This window comes from Otolemur garnettii, unplaced genomic scaffold, assembly GCF_000181295.1.
Source record: "Otolemur garnettii isolate 467f Iridium unplaced genomic scaffold, OtoGar3 scaffold00001, whole genome shotgun sequence".
Lineage (NCBI taxonomy): Eukaryota > Metazoa > Chordata > Mammalia > Primates > Galagidae > Otolemur > Otolemur garnettii.
The window spans coordinates 46030900-46038254 of record NW_003852396.1 but is presented as its reverse complement, the minus strand read 5'-3'; positions in this window follow the sequence as shown (position 1 = coordinate 46038254).

Below are 7355 nucleotides of genomic sequence, written 5' to 3'. Positions count from 1 at the left end.
TCAAAAAAAAAAAACTTCCCGTAGTGGGATCATGCCTGCTGAATAGCCACCATGCTCCAGCCTGGGCAACATAGACCCCTTCTCTAAAAACAAAAATGAAAACCCCACTTTTAAATGCTAGTCATCAGAACATATGTTCAAGGCGACTTGAATCTGTGCTCCTGGGTTGTAGTCCTCTCAAGTTTGGCCCAAATAAGCTCTCTACATATATTAAGTTCACCTCAGTTTTCTTTTTTTTTTTTCTTCAGGTAGACATACTAGGCACAAATCTGTGAGATTTAGAGTGATTCTTCCCAATCACCTAGTGTTTCTCTCTGAAAGTGGTGCTTGGTACCAACACAAACCCATTGTGTTTGTCTTCAATCTTGACTTTATCCTACTCTTTGGTTAAAGATATATATGTGTGTGTGTGTGTGTGTGTGTGTGTGTGTGTGTATATGTTTTTTTGGGGGGGGGGGTTTGGCCGGGGCTGGGTTTGAACCCACCACCTCCAGCATATGAGGCCGGCACCCTGCCCTTTTGAGTCACAGGCGCTGCCCAAGTCTATATTTTATTTTGGCTGTTCTTTCAAAACTTTTCCTTTTTAGAATGGAACGTTTTTTTTCTTACTTTGTGGGTAAAAGAGTTGGGTTACATGGAGAAAAACTGCCTTTGTTTATTTCTGTCTGTGCCTCACAGCAGAAGGTTTGAGTTGAGGTTTTTCTGCCTCTGCCTCAGGACTAGAGGTTTAGGTCAAAATCACGCACAGAACACTGTCTCACAGCAGAGGTTTGGGTCAAGGGACTGGCAGTTTGTCACTGGTGGTTTCATTTTACATAGCTTTTTTTTTTTTTTTTTTTTTTTTTGAGGCAGAGTTTCATTTTGTTCCCCTTGGTAGACTGCCATGGAGTCAAAGCTCACAGCAACTTCAAACTCCTGGGTTCAAATGATCCTCTTGCCTCACCCTCCCGAGTAGGTGGGACTACAGGCGTGCACCACCACCCTTGGCTGGTTTTTCTATTTTCAGTAAAGACAGGTTCTCAGATCTCACTTTTGCTCAGGCTGGTCATGAACTCCTGGGTTCAGGCAATCCACTCACCTAGGGTTCCCAGAGTGCTATCATTACAGTCATGAGCCACCTCGCCTGGCCTACACAGCATGCTTTTAAGATTGCAGTTGTTTTCTGTTGTTTGAAATTTAGACTTTGCTTTTCATTTGTGATCAATTTATATTAGTTACTGAAAAGTGTATGAAGGTATATTCTCTTGTCCCAAAGAAAAGAGGCAGTTTGCTCCTTCTGACCCATTCCAGGTGACTGGAGGCTTTGTAGAGGTGTCAGGGGTTGGCCCAGGATGTGAAACACCCTCATAAGGTATTCCTCAATAGAAGAACATTATAACTGGGTGGGTATAATATGTTAGAGTCTGATCCTCCACACCCAGAGCACTCTGCTACCCCTTGGCAGTTAAAGATACTCTTGAGTGCCACCTAAGCAGCATATTACCGGCCTTGGTCGCTTTGAGAAGTTTCTAAATTGTGGGAAATCAAGCTTCAACATCTGAGCTCTCTTTTAGAAACATATCTGGACTTACGTATAACACTTATGGGGCATCCTCTTGTAAATAACAAGGAAAGTGGACCTGCCTAACCCATGGTCTTAAACAGCAATGGCTTAAACCCCCAGCAAAGTGGAGTTTCTCTGAAATGCCTAAAATAATTCATTTGCATGCACAATTGGAAAAGGCTTGTGTTAGAACCAGACGAATTGAATAGGAGACCTGCTTTATTTTATCCTTGTTTCAGTCAATTAAACCCCCTTCTTAAAAATGTTTGATCCCTCTCTTTGCTTTCTATCTTGTTGGCATGATTTTTGCTGGGAAAAAGTAAAACTTCACTGGCCTTTTAGAGAACTTAAAATTTCCTCAGATTGGCTCGGCGCCTATGGCTCAAGTGGCTAAGGCGCCAGCCACGAACACCTAAGGTGGCAGGTTCGAATCCAGCCCAGACCCACCAAACAACAATAATGGTTGCAACCAAAAAATAGCTGGGCGTTGTGGCTGGCGCCTGTGGCCCCAGCTAGTTGGGAGGCGGAGGCAGGAGTCTCGCTTGAGCCCAGGAGTTGGAGGTTGCTGTGAGCAGTGAAGCCATAGCACTCTACCCAGGGGGACAGCTTGAGGCTCTGTCTCAAAAAAAAAAAAAAAAAAAAATTTCCTCAGATTGACTTCTGTAAGATTTGTGCTTTAATTTTGCGCTCCTCAGTTTGCCTCAGTATTTTTTTTTCCTTTAAGTAGACAGGAGAAAGAACTGAGGAAAATATTTCAGAATGTCATGTGCATATAAAGCAGAGAACAGCAGCTCTTATTTTAAGAAAGATTTTTGTGGTAGAGAAAACCGGTAATGTTGTAACAGAAAGAAAAGCCTGAAAAAGGGTAGAAGTGTTTTCTGTCTCTTTAAAACCCCCTTACCTTTTTTTTTTTTTCAATTGAGACAGAGTCTAGGTCAGTGGTTCTCAGCCTGTGGGTCGCCACCCTTTATGAAAATACATTGTGGCATTAGGAAAGTTGAGAACCACTAGTCTAGGTAGAGTGCCATGGTGTCATCATAGCTCACTGCAACTGCAAACTGTTGGGCTCAAGTAATCCTCTTGCCTCAGCCTCCCAAGTAGCTGGGACTATAGACCATGCATCACAACAACTAGCTAGTTTCTTTTTGTTTTGTTTTGTTTTTTTAGCAGATAATGGGGTCTCACTCTTGCTTAGGCTGGTTTCAAACTCCTGAGCTCAAACAACCCACCCATTTCAGCCATCCAGAGTACTAGGATTACAGACCCCCCCCCTACCCTTTTTTGAAAACTAAAACCTGAATCACTGCCTCAGGCCAGTTGTTGAGAGGAGCAAGGAAGTGTCTTTTCTTTGTATCATAGGAGGTGGCTCAATGGAAAGTTCCACTTGAAGGTCTAAAATTGTCCAGTTGGAGGTCCAAAGGTCGAAGAGGTGGTCTTCCCAGATATGGAAACCTGGGAAATTACATCAGAACCCTAATGTAATTGAACAATACCCTGGAATTGAAAATCTTCTCTTCATGCAGTTTGGTTTTTTGGGTTTTTTTGTTTTTTTGGCCTGGGCCAGGTTTGAACCTGCCACCTCCGGTATATGGGGCCAGCACCCTACTCCTTTGAGCCACAGGCGCCGCCCAGAAAACCCTCCCTTTAAAAGGTCCAAATTTCTGCTTCTGATTGGGATAGTGGTACTTTGGGACAGTATTCCACCCTCGTTTGCCTTTATTTTTTTCATTTAGCCTCAGGGACAAGCACCAAGCTTTCAGTAGTAATGTTAACAGTAAACCCTGGAAACATGCTATCATCTGAGGGACTTAAAAAGAAATGTCACTTTACTTGATAAATAAAACCCAAAATTAGGGGAAGAGTTAAAAAACATAATCCTGGCTGGGCATAGTGGCTCCTTCCTCAAATCATAGTACTTTGGAAGGCCAAGATGGGAAGATCCCTTGAGCCCAAGAGTTCCAGAGTAGTCTGGACAACATAGTGAGACCCAATCTCTACAAAAAAAAAAAACTTATCCCAGAATGGTGGGATGCACTTCTAGGTTGTACTTACTCAGGAGGTTGAGCCAAGAGGATAGCTTGAGCCTGGGAGGTGGAGGTTTCAGTGAGCTGATCACACTATTACATTCCAGCCTAGGTGACAGACCATGTTTCCCATTAAAAAAAAAAAAATAGTTTGTTTTAAGTAACATAGTTCCTTGTATGAGGGAAGAGCACAGGTTTTGGAGTCAGAATTGAACTCCAACCCTGGCTCTATCAGCTAATACACTTGCCTAGTCTTAAGCTAGTTACCTAACTCTAGCCCTCACGCATTTTACGGAACAAGTGAATCTTTCTAAGAGGTAATGTATAATGGTTAAAAGCTTGAACTAGGTAGCTTCATTAGGGTGTTGCCATTTTCCATTTTTTTTCTTTTTTTTGAGAATCTCACTCTATTGCCTCAGTCTAGAGTGCCCTGGTGTCATACCCCACAATAACCTCAAACTCTTAGGCTCAAGCAATCCTCTTGCCTCAGCCTCCTGAGTAGTTGGGACTACAGGTGCCTGCCAGCTAATTTTTCTGTCTTTAGTAGAGACGGGGTCTTGCTCTTGTTCAGACTGGTCTTGAACTCCTGAGCTCCAGCAATCTACCCATGCCAGCCTCTGAGAGCACTAGGATTATAGGTAGGGTGACCAGATTTTAACATTTGTAAAGCGGGACAACATGGCAGGAGGGGGGGCGCGGGGCGGGGGCAGGACAGGGCAGAGCCTGACAACAATGCAAATTTTGATAAGCAGTTCTCGATAATCACTTCTCAACAATTATTTGTTATTATTACAGTTTAACATTATAAAATTAACAAAAATAATATAAAACACATATTTTGGCGAAATAGCCACCTGGCAGCCGAAAACCGTATATTCCCTTCCTGTTCTCCTGCCTGTTCGTGCATTCTTTCCAAAAATCGGGACTTTTTTAAAACACCGCAGGATGCAGGACAAATTGTTGAAAAGCAGGACTGTCCTGCCAAAAGCGGGACATCTGGTCACCCTAATTACAGGCATAAGCCACCACGCCTGTCCCCCCTTTTCCATTTTCAGTGGCAAATATTTTAATAAACCTCTGCTATTTAAAAAGGGGGGGGCGGGGGCGGGGGCTAACCCCTGTAATCCTAGCACTCTGGGAGGCTGAGGCAGGTGGATTGCTTGAGCTAACGAATTCCAGACCAGCCTGAACCAGAGCAAGACCTCGTCTCTAAAAAATAGCCAGGCATTGGATTTTCATTTATCCTCAGGGACAAGCACCAAGCTTTCAGTAGCAATGTTAACAGTAAACCCTGGAAACATGCTATCATCTGAGGGACTTAAAAAGAAATGTCACTTTACTTGATAAATAAAACCCAAAGTGCCTATAGTCCCAGCTACTTGGGAGGCTGAGACAAGAGAATTGCTTGAGCCCAAGAGTTTGAGGTTGCCATGAGCTGTGATGCCATGGCACTCTACCCAGGGTGACCGAGTGAGACTCTTGTCTCAAAAAAAAAAAAAAGTAACTTTATTAAATGCAGTCCAGCTGGATTTAAAACCAGGCTTACTCATACTTACTAATATCCTCCAGCAAGTTACTTAATCTCCACAGCACAGCTTTCCCATCTGTAAAATGGAGGAAATAATAGTTCACATTTCTAGTTTTTATAAGGATTAAATGATTTTATATCTGTAAAACAGTTAAAAGATGCCTAGCACAAAGTGCTATATTAATGTTTAATAAAATATTGGCCTGTTTCTCTATTTGTAACCTAGGAATCGTAATACTAAACTTACTGTAGGATTCACATGCCATATGTAGAGTTATAGAAAAAAGAAGCTCAGGCTCGGCACCTGTGGCTCAAGTGGCTAAGGCGCCAGCCACATACACCTGAGCTGGTGGGTTTAAATCCAGCCTGGGCCTGCCAAACAACAATGATGGCTGCAACCAAAAAATAGCTGGGCGTTGTGGCGGGCATCTGTGGTCCCAGCTACTTGGGAGGCTGAGACAGGAGAATCGCTTGAGCCCAGGAGTTGGAGGTTGCTGTGAGCTGTGACGCCACAGCACTCTACCCAGGGGGACAGCTTGAGTCTCTGTCTCAAAAAAAAAAAAAAGAAAGAAGAAGCTCAGTAGAGTTTATTTCACTTCCCCCCATTCTCACCACCCCCACCTCAGCCCTATTAACGAAGAAACTCTGTCTGGTTACTGCTGCCACTTCCCTCATGGCTCTATTGCTCAATTTGATCTAAGTAATTGATTTCTTGATTTCCTTGATTTCTAGCAAATCCCTTGATTTCCTTTATTCCTAGAAAATTCCTTGATTTCCTTTGGCTAAAAGGAAACTTGAAATGAGTTTGCTAGAGGCCAAGAGAAAATAAAAGTGAAACAACCCCAGAGGAACAGCTGATGTGAGTCCTGCCCCATATTAGATCTCTTGCTGCTCTAGTTGGGGGAAATGGTGTCAAGGAGATTCTGGGAGGATGGCTTGAGGCCCAAACAGCCCATGACCATTTACATACATATTACTACATACAAGTACAGCATGTGCTAATTCTCAGGTGTGTCTGGCCCAAACCTCTCTTAGGAAGTTTAGACTGCCTCCAACTATCTATATTTCCATTTGGATGGCCTGTTGTGGAAGCTCAGTAAGTATTCGATGAATGGATAATCTAATTAATAAGCATCTTATCACCCTCCTTCCTATTTTTTTTTTTTTTTTGAGACAGTTTCACTTTTTCACCATCAGTAGAGTGCCATGATGTCATCGTAACTCACAGCAACCTCACACTTCTGGGCTTAAGCAATCCTCTTGTCTCAACCTTCCTAGTAGCTGGAACTACAGGTACCCACTACAATGCCTGGCTCCCTTTTTTGTCTACAACTAAATTCTTTTTTTTTTTTTTTTTTTGAGACAGGGTCTCACTATGTCACCCTGGGTAGAGTACCAAGGCAGTAAATAATCACAACTGAGAAAACTCAATGGTAAACTCTACATAGGAGCCAAGATTTACTGATTTATTAAGGTCCAGTTCAGGGGTCAGCAACAATAGCCCTCAGGCCAAATCAATACACTGCCTATTTGGGTTTTGTTGTTTTTTTTTTTATTTTGTTTTTTTGTGTTTTTTTGAGATAGTCTAACTATGTCACCCTTGGTAGAGTACCATGGCGTCACAGCTCACAACAACCTCAAACTCTTGGGCTTAAAGTGATGATTCTCTTGCCTCAGCCTCCCAAGTAGCTGGGACTACAGGGGCCCACCACAATGCCTGGCTATTTTTTGGTTGTAGTTGTTGTTGTTTGGCAGACCTGAGCTGGATTCAAACTGCCAGCTCAGGTGTATGTGGCCGGCACCCTAACCACTGAGCTACAGGTGCCAACTCTACAACTAAATTTTTTTTTTTTTTTTGAGACAGAGCCTCAAGCTGTCCCCCTGGGCAGAGTGCCGTGGCATTGTAGCTCACAGCAGCCTCCAACTCCTGGGCTCAAGCGAGTCTCCTGTCTCAGCCTCCTGAGTAGCTGGGACCACAGGCGCCCGCCACAACGCTTGGCTATTTTTTGGTTGCAGCCATCATTGTTTGGTGGGCCCGGGCTGGATTCAAACCCGCCACCTTGGGTGTACATGGCTGGCACCTTAGCCACTTGAGCCACAGGCGCCAAGCCCTGTTGTCTAATCTTAATTCCTAATCCCTTTTTGCATTGGATATGAAAGGAAATTGGTATTATCCATCGTCCATTGTCCAGTCTTATTCATGGAATGATGACAACACACTAGTAACACTGTGGCTTGCATTTTTCAAATGTAGTCCCTT